The sequence below is a fragment of the Nelumbo lutea genome, chromosome 7 (genome assembly GCF_056320005.1).
Source record: "Nelumbo lutea isolate HS-2025 chromosome 7, American lotus-T2T, whole genome shotgun sequence".
Lineage (NCBI taxonomy): Eukaryota > Viridiplantae > Streptophyta > Magnoliopsida > Proteales > Nelumbonaceae > Nelumbo > Nelumbo lutea.
The window spans coordinates 61,465,137-61,481,469 of NC_142690.1; the positions used below are offsets into that span (position 1 = coordinate 61,465,137).

Consider the following 16,333-nt stretch of genomic DNA (forward strand, 5'->3'; position numbering starts at 1 on the left):
TTTTTTTAGTGGGTCTTTTAAGCTGTGTTTGGTTTGATGGATCAAAATAAGAGAAAAAAAAAAGTCAAGGGAAAGATTTTAAGGGATTTTGTGAAAGTTATTTCCCTAAACTTTATATTTTTTATTTTATTTTCTATCAAACCAAAACCAAACATAACCTTAATAACCTTAATGAAGAAGTCTAAACAATCCAACAAAATTCAACATGCCAATCTGCTAATCAAAAACTCTGTTCATATAGCATCTGATAATATTTTTCCAACATTTATATTAAATTCATGGGTAGATGTTCCCAATGTGCTCATGGCATGTGCGGAGTTTTCGATTGCAGAGAATTCCGTCGCTTCCCCTCCACCAAGAGTGCTTAGGGGTGGTTTAAAGAAGGATATATTGTGAATTAATGAAAATAAAACTTTTAATTAAGAGGTTTTAGACAATGTGAAAGGTTTTATTTTCTAAAACAAAAATAACCACTACATCAGAAAAAAAATGTATTTTTTTCTAACACGGTAATTATTCTTATTTTATAAAATAAAACCATTCACATTGTTGAACACCCCTAAAGGTACAATTTAGATGGATTAGGTTTTAGCCATGATTTTCAAAACCGGATAGGACTAGAAAAACTGGGAACCGGTCAGATAATCGGTTATGTTTTACCCCAAAACCATTAATTTGCCCCAAAATATAAGGTTGATTTGGTCAGCAAACCGCTAACTCAGGCATTCAAATCGTTCAGCGGTTTTGGCCTTTTTTTTTTTTGCTAGAATAGGTCATCCTTCGATTTAAACGACCAGACCATTTGACCCGGGAACCAAACCCCTGACCCATTTTAAAAATCTTGGTTTTAGCATTTGTTAAAATTTAAATTTTAAAGGACTAGGTTTAAGACAGTGAACTGATTTGCATTCCTACTTTTGATGACAGGTAAATGGGGAAAGGTCCAATATAAATTGAGGAGGTAGAAGGCAGATGTCAATTAAGGGGAACAACATTTGAAAATCTAGAGGCCCCCTAATCCAATGGAGGGTTTGGATCAACCATAGGAATGCTTGGTCGATGTGGCAAAACAGGTGATGTTCTGCAATTAACACCAGTATTTGACCTGAATAGGTAGCCAATTCAGACAGTCCTCAGTTCATTATCAGCCCTTTTACCCTATCTTATTTTGCAGTTTCAGTCAAACAATAATAGCAGTAGCATTCATTTTTCATTTTTTTTTAATTACAAGGAACCTACACTTTGGGGATGTGATACTTAACCCCCACCCCCACCTCCTTTCTCATTGTCACACTTCGATTTTGTACTTTCATATCACAACAAAATACCCTTTATGTCACCATTTCATTAATGAGTTAGTGGTATATGCTCACATGCATTGTCAGATATTTTTAAAATTCTAAAATGCCCTTATCTTATCTTACAATAGATTTTTTTTTCTTTAGGCACGTATACCTATTTAATTTTTCATCAAAGTTAAAATCAAAGTATAATATGGTATAAGGCATGGTTTTCAAAACCGGACCGGTTCAGATGCTTGGACCGGAAAAATAAAAAACCGGTCCATTTTCTCCAAAAATTGGATTTTCCCCCAAAATCGTTGATTTTGGTCAACGAATCATTGAATCGGGCGGTTAATCGTTTGAATGGTTTTTACCATTTTTTTTTGAATATTTTTGTTAGAACGAGCCAAGCGTTTAACTGTTCGAACCAGTAACCGGACCCCTAACTAATTCGGTCACTGGTTCAGTCTTAAAAACCATGGTATAAGGTTCACCCCATCTTTACTTTGAACATGTGCATAGAATGTGCTTTACGCTAGTGCATACTTATTTTGGTTTCTGTCAAGGCTATAAAAGTTAGTATCACATCATACATGAGCTTTTTTTTATCCTCTTATCGTGTATTAGGCTGCAGCATGCATGGCCAATTTAGTATCCCAAATCAAGGTTAAGGTTGAAAGATATTATTACTACAAAGGATGGGGCCGAGGGCAACAAGGTAAGTTCGCTTTTGTCCGAGGCCGATGGGTCCAACTTTAGAGTAAGGGGAGAGTATACTCAGAGGCCCCAAGTGTTATCCCAAGCAGAGAGTCCGATGGTCAAGTTAGTCAAACACTTAAAGAGGGGTCGGACCAAGCTTGAGATAAAGCCTCTCAAGAGCAAAAGTGAGTAAAATGCTTTACCTTGAGCTAGGCACTCCCTTTTATACTTGACCTTGCCATGAAGTGGTTGGAGGCAGTTAGAGATGAACGGATCTCATCTGGTTGATGCCACATGGCGCAATCCGAGGCTTTGCCATATGTGTTTACATCAAATACGGACCTGATTAAACTTTGGGTTGGGTTAGGGTTGAGGCCTTGTTCAACCCGGGCCCAACTTCATATTTGTATGTATAAATATTAAATAAATATGTATTTATTCATCTAAGTACATATGTCTATGTGTTTTCACTATTCATGCATATATGTATATACAACTATGAATCCATAAATGTATACATCTATGTATTTATGTATTTTTTTCTTGTTTCAAGTACTTGTATATCTATGTATACTATAACATATTTATCTATTTATGTTTCAATCTATACATGTATGCATGTATGTTATATGTCAAAAATTTGAAATTTAAAGGCAATTTTTTTCTAAAATATGATAGCCATGTTCTCATACACATAATAATGCTAATATTGAATTAACATGAACCTTAGAGTCAAGGAAATAAGTACATTTTGACAAAAGAAAGTAGAATAATAGGGCCAATCCAAACTCAACTTGACCTAATCCAGCCCAACTTTCACCCTTATCTTGTACCATGCATAGCACATGCTCTTACACTAATACTGTATTAAGCAAATACTTACCTTGGTTTCAGTGCATACCATAAAATTTACATCACATCCATATACTAGCATCATATTGTAAAAGAGTTTTCATTTTTAATCTTTCATCTTTACCTCCACATGTACATATCACATGTACTGTACTGACACTAGTAACTAAAAGAGAAACTTTTTAGTCATGATTTTCTGACTAAGGATCTAGACTATTTAATCAATTTATCCCAATGATCTACAATGTTTTCAAGTAACATAGATGCGGAAAAGATATGGTATGGAAAGAGTTTCGACCAATCAAAACCCACCCATGAATTTTGATAAATAATACCTTATTTGCTACTATATCTTTTTCGCATCATAGATTTTTCCATTCTAATTTATTGGTCACTTATTTTTTGGATATCATATCTTTTCCATATTATAGTCGAACCTTCAATTAGTCTAGGCCATCAAATTAAGAGAAAACTTTGACTATTTGAAAAAAAAAATCTGAACTGTTTTCAAGTTTTATACACATGACACAATAGAATCGATGTGGGTAAGAGAATAACTGAAATCTGCAATCAATAGTCTTTTAATAAAAAAAAAAAACAAATAAACAAGTAACTGAATGGGATAACATGTCATATATGCACAATGCCCTCAAACGGCTTAGGCTGCTTTTTTCCAAACAACCAAAGTTTTCCTCCAATTAGTATAGTCAATACTCAATGATGTGTCAAATTAATTACAAAAAAAAAAAAAATGCAAGTCATGTAAATGATCTACCAAATTAACACAAAGATCTGGACCTAAAGTGGGCTTTTAAGATCAATCCATTAATCTCAACTATCCAAATGCACTGAAACTCAACTAATCTAGACCATCCAAAAAATGTAGTAATGTACCAAACCAAAACAAAAAATTGGCTATCAAAATGGCCTCCTAAGAGCAAAGAACTAACCTTGGCCATCCCGACAATGTACCAAATGTTCAAGTGAAAACCAAATGTTCTAAAAATAGTAATGTATCGAATACCACTTAAAATCTAGGCAATCAAAATGGCATCCTGAGATTGGTCAACCAATTTCAATCATCCAAATGATGTACCAAGATTTCATTTGACTTGCCCATCCGTATGATGTATCCAATCAACCAAAGATCCAGGCCATCAAAAGTGATTAAGATGAAAGAATTAATCTCAACCATCTAATCTATGTATCAGAACTTCAATTGATCTGGGCTGTCCAAACAATATACAAATCAACCCAAAAATATAGGTTATCATCAAAGTGGTAAACTGATGCTAATCAAATATGTTTTACAGTCAATACAAATCCACATCCTTGGTGTGATTTCTCCTCCTAAGTCTGTGATTAATAGCATACACTAAATTTGTGCAAACTTTTTTTTTTTTTTTGGATGGCAAAAATTTTGAAAACCCACTCAAGAGGGAGGTCTTGGTATAAGATCTCTTAATGATATTATTTCAAGGGATTTCAGACTTAAGATTTGGTTTAGACTCATGCAAAGGAATAGCTTATGGGTTGAATCATGTATTCAGAATATGTCAAATCCAATACTTTGGTGCTGTTAGTTAAGACAAGATATGATTCAAAAATTTGAAATGACATGATGAATCTCAAAGACATGGTGTCGCAACATTGTCGATGTCTAATTGGGAAATAAGGAAATGTTTCATTCTAGTATGAAAATTGGTCAGGTTTGGGTCCATCTTTGAATTGGAAGGCATGGAGGTCCAAGATATTCCCTTGAACCAAGTACTAAATGCTGACACAAACTTATTTGGACATGCATGACTTCTCGGGTCAAATTTCTCTCTAATTTCAACTTGGAATGTGATTAGAGACCATGGTTCTATTAATTGCTGATTGGCATGAATAGGTATGGAAATCTGGTCTCCCCACAAAGATATCTCCATCTTCATATAGTGTGAACCCTTTTGACAGTGTGATTAATAAGCGTGATATCTATATATTGCCTCTAAATGTTGTTGTTGCGGCCAACCAAGTGCGGAGAATATTAATCATGTTTTGCTTATGGAGATTTGGCTAATAACTTATGGATAGGGGGAGTTTTGGGGTATCTGATTCGTTTCGACCCTAATAGGACTCATTTATTAAAACCTTATAGGGTTTGGGATGGGTTTGGGATTTTAGATTAAAATTCTACAGGGTTTAGTACAAGTTTGGGCTTTGACTTTAGGTTATCCAATACCCGATACCCAGGATGCAAAAATATAAACCTATTATATATCATGCACAAATTTATAAATTTTAAGTACTAAGATAATTATTCTATTATTAATATTTTATTTGTATAAATTTCTTAAGATTAAATTCATCATTTGATGTAAATTTGGATTTTGATAAATTGTTTATTTCATTTAGTTATAAAATACTAATTTTAAATAGTAGTTCTTTTAAGTTTTAGTTGGAATTGTTAATCATATATATGTATTGATTGTTTTGATGAACATAAAAGCTAATAAAATGTATTTTATTTCATTAAATAACATAAAAAGTGAGATTGCTTCGTGGTTTAAAGTAGTGCTAAGAGATTTGGTGTTATCATTAATTGATTTAGGTTCAAGTCACACTATAAGAAACTTTTTTTTTTTAGTAGAAAACATTTGATCAAGGGATTTAATGGGTGGGATGGGTCCAGATGGAACGGATTTAATGAATTTGGGACAGGAGGGGTTTGGGAAATTGAGAAGAAAATTTAGATGGATTTGGAAATCAGGGATACATTGACAAATTATTTAGTATTCCCACCATCCATGCTCAACATGTGGTGGACGGGATTATGTGGTGGTGGATTAATAGGACTCAACCTCATCACCTTAATTATTAGAATCTTTCCTCCCATTTTACTTTGGATTCTTTGAAAGGAGAGATGCAGCCTTAGAGGAGTTCCCTCTTCTACCTTTGTCAAGAGAATTAATAAGTGGCTTTTGGAAATTAGCTTGCTTCATGGTAATCCATCAATTATCCTCAGGAGGTAAATTCCATTGCTTTTTCACATTTTGATTACTCTAATTAAACCTATTAAGAAAGAATTTTTTTTGTGTTTATATCGGGAGTTTTAACTTGATGTGTGTTGATGGTGCTTGCCATAGAAACCTGAGTGATACTGCAGATGGAAGCATGGTGAAGGATGGAAATGGTTGTTCTTTTCGTGTTTTGGATTTCATAATTTTTATAGAAATGGAACATCTATAATGACTGAATTCTCAACTCTCTAGGATGAGTTATAATCTATTTTCTATAATAATGGCATTACTGAGATTGACATGGAGAATGACAACAAGACTTTAGTTGAGATTTTGCTTCAAAAGGCTTCTTATCCTTTAAATATTACTTATTCTTTAAGAAATATCAAGGATATTTGCAGTTCCATGAGAATTAAATTCTCTTATACTCTTAGGCTATGTTTCGTTTGAGAAAAAAGGTAGGGAAAGGACGAAGAGAAAGACAAGGAAATTTATACAAAGTTTGTAAAGATTTTCCTTCATTTTCCTTCAAATCAAACATAGCCTTAGAGAAGCAAATAGATGTATAGACTTCCTAGTGAACATAGGTTACTGAAAAGATATTCCTCAAGTGCTTAGGAATCTGTTGAGGAAACATTCATGTTTTTATATATTGACTGTTGTATTTTCTTCTTGTTTGTGTTTGACTTTTTCTGTTTCCTTAATACTTGTGGACTGGGCTGAGAAAGAAAAGAAGTGTTCTCTTTAGTTGGGTTTTGGGGCACGGGAGGTGATGTCCTCCCCTGCATTATTATAACTTTCTTTTTATGTTGGTTGATAGGGATGGCAATTTTTCCTTTTTCATCTCAAATGTGGTGGGGATGGGGATGACTTTTTCCTGTAGGGACGCGGATGAAAAATTTTTCATCCCCATTAGTGGGACAAGGCGGGAACAGGGAGAGCACTCCCCACCCCGTGGGGACCCCGATCCCCGTCCTATGGGATCCCACTAATATATATGTATATATGTATGCATATGTTATATGTGTATATATGTACACATACATCTATACATTAATATTTTAAAAATATGTTTGAATTTTTTCTAATAGAATTATAAATTTTAATTATTTTATTTTTATTTTTTAAATAAATTAAAAACAAAATCAAAATGATTAACATTATAAAAAATCATGGGGATGGGAATTCCCGTGGGAACGGGGATGGGGATAACCTTATCTCCGTTAATGGGGATGGGGATCCCCACAAGGATGGAAATTCCCTTGGGAACGGGGATGGGGATAACCTTGTTCCCGTTAGCAGGAAGGAGGATGAAGATGGGGAGAGGCTCCCCGTCCCCGCTCTGCCCCATTGCCATTCCTATTGGTTGATTAATAAAAGAAATGGAGTCACCCTATTTGATATCTATAGTCTGTTGAATTTACAAACCATTTCTCCATTTATAATAATGAGAAAGAAGATGAAATTATACATGACATGATTAATTCTCTCCTGTTGGATGGAATATCTAGCATTTCTAAGGTTCTATCTTTAAATTCTTTTCTTCTTTACCTAAAAGAATGAATGTGTTCATGCATTATTAAAATATTATAATGCATGTTCCTACCACCGTCCAAGTCTTAATTATAGATTAAAAGGAGATCTATGATTTCTGGGCTCTGCCCTATCCAAATCCAATTAGTTTCTTTCATTTTTTTCCATCAAAAGAATCAGCCTAGCATTAGTTAAACGAGTCTTACCTGGGGGAGTTAGCTCCATTGTAATTCAATGACATGCGGCCCTTACATGATATATAGGCAAAAAGATGGGCCACTTGATTGTTGTTTCTACTTATATGTACAAACAGAATATATTCAAAAGATGAAATCAGTCTTTGTAGATAGCTTTGGTAAATATGATCAGACCATTGGATTGGTTTATCTGTGGTTGCAAATTCCATTAAGGCTGCACACTATCTGAGAAAACCAAAAGGTGGATAATACTATGTGATTGTGCTGCTTGCAGTCCTCCTAAGAGAGCTCCTGTTTCGGCATCATAGCTGCTGATGGTCCAGAGTTAGGCTTCCCTTCTACAATACAGAGTTGGTGTTGCGTATGTTGGATGACGAACCCTCATCCTACATAACCTGTATTAGGATCAAAGGAGGCATCGACATAAACTGTGTTAGTGGGAAGGTGCGATGACTTTGCCTATGTTGGCTGATGTGTGTTATGGGATACTGGGATGCCATCTGTATGACTTGATATGGATCCAGTTGTCTATTTTTGAATATGCTGTCGTTCTTTGCTTTCCATATGAAATAACATATGATACTAAATCTGCTGAGGTACAAAAGTGCTTGTTGTTCACTTATTGATGATTTTAGGCTTGTAAACCATTGGGTGATAATGGTGTGAAACTATTTTTCTGATATTGTGTCTAGGTTCAGCTCAATTTTGGCTTCACGCCAAACTGCTCTCGTAAAACCAAATCCGATTAGTTGATCCATGGTAGGATGGTGATGCTCATATATGTACTGCTTCATAGTTTCTTTGTAATTCAGAAGCTTTGATATTTGATGGCCAAATCCTTTGCTATTTTTAGGAAATTCTGCTTTTTTTTTTCTGATCTTAAACTAGGGTTTGGAGTGGAACTTGTATAATAGCTTTGACCTAAAACCAGTCAAGTGTTGCTCCTCATAGATTTTATGGCTACAACTGCAATTAGTTTCTAACTTGGAATGACTAGGGCTATTTAGTATTCCTTACTCCTCTAGCTTCTGTAGGATTGCATTGGGTCAAGGTAGCATTGAAAGTGTAAGACAGACTTGAGAATTGAGGGAGACAGTTGCTCAATTTTAGTTTACTTTTCCAGCTGAATAGAACTCAGAGAAAGGGGAATTCAAGCCAGACCTAGACGGTTAGACTTCTAGGCTTCAATCATGGCTCACAATTACTCTGAAAATTCCCTATTTTCTACAAGTAAAAGCATAAATTTCCTACAATAAAAGTAGAGGAATTTTGGGAGAGTAAGAACTCGTGAGACTGAGTTAAGATTTTACTTGCTTTCGATGGGAGGTGGATGGAATTGTAGGGTTGCTATGGGCTTTCAAACCCAATATGGCTTGTTTTAATTGGTTTCAGATGGTTTATTCTGATATGGGCTTGAGCCCAACTATATGTTAGAACTTGCAAATCGTCTTTCATTTATTTCCTGGGCCAGGTGTGGACAGCACCTATTGACCAACCTTGAGTTGTAGTAATAGCTCAATTTTTGTTAGATTTTTCTGAGGTTTGGAGATTTATATCAAACCTTTCTAAATAGTTTACTTGCTGCAATATTTTTTCTTCAGGCTGCGTTTGATTGTGTTGTAAATGTTAATCGACGTAAAACTTTACAGACTTTTGTTTTCAATGTAAAATTTGCATCGAAAATCGATGTAAAGCATCCGATCGACTGATTTCTCCATTAATTCTCACATCAAAAATACCCCAACCGTCCATTGAAATTTTAAACCAATCGATTTTTCCATTGCAAGTTTAGATTAAAGTTTTTCCCCAAAATTGGATTTTTGCCAAAAAGCGTGGATTTGATTAGCAAATCGCTGACTCGGGTGGTTGAACAGTTTGAAATGTTCAACGGTTTTGACCTTTTATTTTATTTTATTTTTTTGTGAGAATGGTCGAACCGTTCGACCCGGGAACCAGACCCCTGACTGGTTTCTTGTCCGGATCGGTTTTAAAAACCTTGGGTGTAAGTGATTCATCTCTATTTTCCATTGTCATTTTGTTTTTATTTTTTATTTTTGCAATATTTTCCTCTTACCGTTTGGTTTCATTGGTCATTACAAGGCTTGCCGCTGCTAATCCGTTGCTAGGTAGAAGCTCGCCATTTTTCACCATTTCCCGCTGTTAGGGATGTAAATGAATCAAATCGAATTCGAATCAATGTATATCCGAATCCGATCTGACATTGTTCATTGCATATTTGATCCGATCAGATATGATAGGCAAGGATTTGAATTCAAATCTGATCGGGAAGTTAGATATTCGGATCTAATCTGATTCGATTTGTTTTCTTTAAAAATGATAAATTATTAAACGAAAAATAAAATATATCAATTTAAATAAAAAAAAAAAACAAAAATACAAGTATTTTTTTAATTATTTTCATCATATATATATATATATACATTTTTTGTAAAAAAAAATAAATAATATAACAAATTTACAAAAATACAATATAAATATTATATTTATAAATAAATAAATAGCATATATATGTATTATATATTTATTTAAGAAATATATAACATATATATCAGATCGGATCTTCTTGATTCAGATAGGGATGATCCGAATCCGATCCAATTTCTTATCAGATCCTATTATTCGACTCGAAAATCCAAACAGGGGTGATCCAAATTCGACCAAATATGATCAGATCTTGAATCAAATCGGATCATGATCCGATCCATTTGCACCCCTACCCTCGTTATCTATCGCTGCAACAATTATCATCACCACTAGTAAGAATTCATGCACCTACTATTGTAAAATTAGCTAGATTTTATGAGAAGCATTCATAATTTCTCATTATTGTCATATCGTGTGTTAACCCATGTTGTAACTAAGATGCATGGAATCATAACACAAGGTGTGGACTGAAATCCAATAAACCTTGCAGAATGCATACGGATGTATAGTATGGTTTAATCCATACATCTTTGTCTGTGGTGCAGAACAATTACCTTATTAGGGGGGTGTTTTCATCCACACCTTCTCATCTACGCTATAGAACACCCCCTAAAACAGAACTTTAGGCTCAAATTATAAAGAATATAATTACAAATATGCATGGACACTACAAATACAAGGTTTACAATATGATATACAAGGTTTTGTATTTATACTGTATATATGTTTGTATTTTCACTCTTTCCAAACTGAGCCCAAGGTGAATTTATTGGAAATTGAAAAATTGCAATAGAACGTATATATGCCTTAAAAATTGACTTACAAAAACATACATAGACCTATATGAACCTTGGAATTCCCATGACACTACATATCCCACTCATCACCCCATTTCACATTCTCCATAACTAATATGTCAAAGACTCAAAGGGATAAAGACCTGTTCTTACTAGCTTTTCTTATTTATTTACAAAAACACAGTCATTTCGATAGTAAGGCTCTGTTTGGGAAGAGTATAAACACAAATATATATTTGTATTATTTTGTAGGTATTTATATTCTTTTCAAACTGAGCCTTCACAATTTGAAAGAAGTATAAATACAAATATGTAAGTATTAAAATCTTGTATTTTATATTATTTTGTATGTAATTTTTCTGGACATGTTTGTATTTCCAAATCAAACCTTAAATCAATGGTCTGAGAAATTTTAAAGCAAAGGCCAAGGGAACGACGCTTTTTGATAAATTGATATGAATCCAAAATTGCTCTCTCCTTGTAAGATATTTGTAGGAATTCGGGTAGGGTTGGGCCAGTTTGCCAGGTTGACGACAAGTTTAACCCAACTCAACTTGTTGAACTCCCAACTCTTGAACAGTTGGTTCGCATGATGTTCTGTTCTGGCTGGTTTCAGGTTGGCCCAATTTAGGATTGGCCCATTAGGGTTATTTTCAGTAGAAGTGTGGATGGGTATATATGGGAATTATGTTTTTAACTCTCCGTTGACTTTGACAATTGAATCGTCACATGGTCCTACTTATTTTGGTAAAAACCATTGATTTGGTCAAAGACTTGTTGACCCAAGTAATTAATCGTTGATATGCTTGACCCAGTCATCAGGTCATGATTTACAAATTTTTTAAAATTTTCAGAGACTATAACTTGGATAAAATTGACAAATTGAGGTGATCCTTTTTTTAGTAACTTTTCATAATCTATACCTCCGAAGAAACCAAAGGCACCTTGTTCCATTACTCTCAAATTTTGAGGTATTCTTATTTATTAAAAAACTGAAATAAAAATATAATTTAGATCAAAATAAAATATATATACGCAAACATGATGACATGTCACAATCTGACCTGTTCTCGGATAATTGAACCGCACGAGCTGAAGGAAAAATATTAGCTTTTAAACTAGAAATTCACAATGTAAATATGTGTACACACAAACCTATATACATATGCGTGAATGCATGCATACACCACGCATACATACATATTTATTTAATACATGTGCGTTTGCACGTGGTAATATATATAGTAAATAATTTTTATTATATGTATACATGCATTCATGTATATAATAAATAAATAAATAATTTTTATTATATGTATAATAATATTTTTCATATATAATATTTTTAGTTTTTATATATAATAATAATTAATTATTATAGTTCTTATTTTTTGTATGTAAAAAACATTTTTATATGTATATTTTTAATTTTATATGTATGATAATAACTAATTTTTGTATGCAAAATAAAAAAGTAATCTTTATATGTTTAATTTTTATTTTTTATAGGAAACTTGATTTATAATGACCTTGAGCTGAGTCAAATTCAAGCTCAAGTCTCAATCTAAAATGAGCTCTTGCTCGAGCTTGAACCTAACATTGATTTTGCAAGCCAAGCTCGAATCCAGCCCTAGATATATTGTCTTTCAACTCAAAGACCTAACTTCAAATGATCTTATAGTTTCTATTAATGTTTTCAACATGTAATTGAATCATAGAGTTGTATTTATTAGTTTGTAAATTGGACACATTTTTTAGTATGTTTTAACCTAAACCACTTTATTGCAAAAAAAAAAAAAAAGTCGTTGACTTGGTCAGCAACCAAATTACGGGTGCAAATGGATCGGATCATGATCTGATCCGATCCTATTTGGTTCAATTCGAATCACCCTTATTCGGATCTTCATATCGGATAATAGGATCTGATTGAAAATCAGAACAGATTCGGATCACCCCTATCCGATCCAAGAAGATCTGATCTGATATATATTACATATTTATAAATATATATATATAATACATATATATGTTATTTATTTATTTATAAATATATTTTTATAAATTTGTTATATTATTTATTCTTTTATAAAAAACACGTATATATGATGAAAATAATTAAAAAATACTTGTATTTTTTTACTTTATTTAAATTAGATATTTTATTTTTTGTTTTAACAATTTATTAATTTTTAAAGAAAAACAAGTCAGATCGGATCAAATCCGAAGATCCAAGTTATTAATAGTGATGTGCGTGATCGAGATGCTCCTAGCTGTAAGACAGCTTGGATGCCTGTAGGTAAGTAGGTCGCTCGAACTACAAGGAAAATGAGGTATCAGAGAACCCAAGGTGGCTAACCCGGCGAGGTCGCTCCGATGCTTAAGTCAATAATAGTATATGTGAGCTAAGAGTTTAAGTATAAGGAGAGCTAGAATGCACTAAATCACACGTCTCTGGGCCTGGAGGTGTTGATGCCCTTATATAGTTAAGTTGTCGTAGGTCTCACGAAACGACTCCGGGATCCTCGACCTGAGTAGATGAGATTCATTTTCGCTTTAGACGGGGAGTAATGTACCAGTCAATGAAGTTTGTCGTTACCGTTCGATCCGGGCGGGGAGAGGATAAGTCCTATCGTTACACGACGTGATCACAGGAGGTTCGGAGTCTGCTGAGAAGCTTCTGGAGTCGATTACATGTCACTTCGGTTCCGAGGTGGCTTTATATCGAGGTGCCCGAACACCCAGGCTCCCAAACTACTGACTAGGCTCCCCTTGCCGAGTTGTCATCCTGCTGACAGATCACATCCACGTGACCTTTACTTAGTAGGTCGTGCCAAATTACCCCTCGTCAATTGCCCCCCACTCCTCGTGCCAGGGGTCTTGACCCGGCACAGGGAGTTTAAGATGAGCCCAGGTGGATTTGGCACAATGTCTAGGTGGTACGAAGGGCGGACCTTCGGTTGGACCTATTTGACCGTTTAGATCGACTAGGAAATGACCCTGATCGTGTATCAGGTAGCGCAGACGTCAAGCTGATTATAAACTCCGCTAACATCAAAACGTGCGCTCAACTGATTTTAACCTCGGGTAGCATGCAATTGGTTTTCCTATGATCCATTGGGTCGTGTAGATCTTGGCCATTGATCCCTAGATATAATCGTTATAAATAGGGGCCAAAGGGCCCATTTTCTTCGCCACAAACCGCGTGTTTGAGCTCTTTGAGGTCGCGTTCAAGTCTCCCAGCTCGGTGTCATCTATCCCCGTGTCCGAGGTCGTCTTGCTTTCTTCGGTCTTCTTTGGTGAGTTCGTCTTCCCTTATTTTCAATTCCGTTGTACATTCCTTTAGCATGTCTAGTCTTAGCTTAGATAGTCTTTTAGATGGAAGTAGTGAGTCTGTTGGGGCCGAGGTGGGCACTTTGGCATAGGATGTGGACTCCAGTCCATCTGAGGCAGACTCACCTTGGCAAGTCAGCCTCCGCTTTGCACTGGAGTCGCTTGCCGAACAGCTTCGGCCCATCTACAATGACAGCGAACAAGCTTTTATCCTTAGTAACTCGATATAGGCTCCCCAATAACTTAATGTACAGTATTCCCTTAGGCAACTTTCCTTGGGATCACGGTCATGACGAGATCGTGGTCTTCGAGGAGTAGCTTGTAGTCGGGCTACGCTTTCCACTCCACCCCTTTATAGTTGAGCTCATTAAGTTTTTTGATATCGCCATAGACCAGCTACATCCAAACTTTATCTGCAACATCGTAGGTACCATCTCCCTTTTCCACGATTATAACTGACCTCTAGACCTCAACACTTTTTCTTCGATCCTCTCCACTGGTGGGGTCCTGGAATGCCGGCCTGACCTGTAACTTCAAGAGGGGGACTTGTTCCTCGAGCGCAATGACTTTCTTCTTCGCTTCGAGGACTCGCTCTTTTTCCTCTTGCTTATTGTTGCTCGTTCCTTCTTCTCTCTCTCTCTCTTTTCACCCTACTAGTTGTATGTATTTTGGTTATTTTTGTCTTCTGTGCTGATGAACTGATCGGCCAATCTGAGGAACTCAGTGATGTTCTTCGGCTTGTTTGCTACGACGTGCCATTTGAATTTCTTGTGGGTAATTCCTTTCCGAGCTGCGGTAAGGCGTAGCGCTGGATCAAGGTCTGGTATCTGCAAGCATGTCTCCTTGAAGTGCTTGATGTAGCTTCGAATTGATTCTCCTTCCCTCTGCACCACGTTTAGAAGGCTCTCTTGTGACTTCGGGCACTTCTTATTGGTGATGAAGTGGGCCATAAACATGTTTGTGAACATCCCAACTTCTGACAGAAACCAGTGCAAGGTTCCTATACCAAGTCCAAACTACACCTCAAAATGTGGTGGAGAAAGCCATGCACATGCAAGCTTTGTCGGAACCAGCAAGATGCATCTGGCACTGGAAAGCGTCTACGTGACCATTGGGGTTGAAAGGCCCATCATACTTGTCTAGTGGTGGTACTTTGAAATCTTTCGGCATTGGGGCTGCTAGGAGCTCGAGTGATAGAGGGGATGGCCAACTCAACAGAGCAGGAGCCGTTCTCGTAGCCACCGAGCTTACCTCTTCTCTTTCTCGGATTTGATTTATAGGGTGGCTGGGCTTCGCTGGAGGGCTATTCCTTACTAAGGAACGACGAGTCTTGCGATGTCACTGCTACTGCTTCTTTGCTGGTGCAACATTCGTGGTGCCAGCCTTAGTGTTGTCAGGTATCTCGATCTTGTTCAATGATGGGGCAAGGTGGATCAAGTGTCCTTCTCGCCGCTTCTTCTTCACCGCGTGACCGGTGCTAGCTGTCGCGGGGTATCGAGGGGTCTCCTCTCGAGCCCGCACCTTGGGCCCCAAGCTGGCGATCTACGTTGTCTTGATGCGGAAGCTGCCAGCTACACCTCTCGGGCTGATTGGGTTTGAGCCTATCCTTTGAGTTCCCCCTTTGTGAGGCTGGGGGAGTACAATGTTCATCTACTCTACCCCGTGGTAGGGTTCGTCCTGAGGGAGGGACCGGCACCTGTGAAGTTCTCTCACAATGGGGAGGAGACTGGCGAACACCCTGATGGGCCTGGTGCTGGTTCTGGTTCTGAGTCTGTCCTTGATGTTGATTTGTTGACTGGTTCGGCTGCAGTGGTAGGAACTGCTGCTAGTACTGCTAATAGAAGTAATACTGCTAAAACTACTGGAACTAGTGAATCTGTTGCATATAAATTCACATTGTCCGGATGCTCTAGAAGAGATCATTAAACTGGGAATGCCCAACCCCAGGGGGAATCACAGAGGGCTCCGAGAACATGATATTCACCTGGGGGAGTGGGACATTCACCTATTGAGAAATGTGCAACACGGACAGTGATGGAACCCCCAAGACTGTCAAGGGGATGGTGAACTGGCCAATGGTCACCAAGGGACCCTGGGGAGTGACCGTTTGTTGCTCTTTCCCCCCAATGACATTCATGTCGCTCTTTCCAGTGTAGCTGGAGGATGCCATTGAGACTGAGATTGAAGTGAGATTG

General features: G+C 36.5%; 1 long non-coding RNA gene across 1 annotated transcript; it reads left to right on the forward strand.

Moving 5' to 3' along the window:
• Positions 1–5,720: 5,720 nt before the first annotated feature.
• Positions 5,721–8,402, forward strand: LOC148846665 (uncharacterized). Its single transcript, XR_016102566.1, has 2 exons — positions 5,721–5,844; positions 7,841–8,402. It is a non-coding gene; the product is annotated as an uncharacterized LOC148846665 (long non-coding RNA).
• The last annotated feature ends 7,931 nt before the right edge of the window (positions 8,403–16,333 follow it).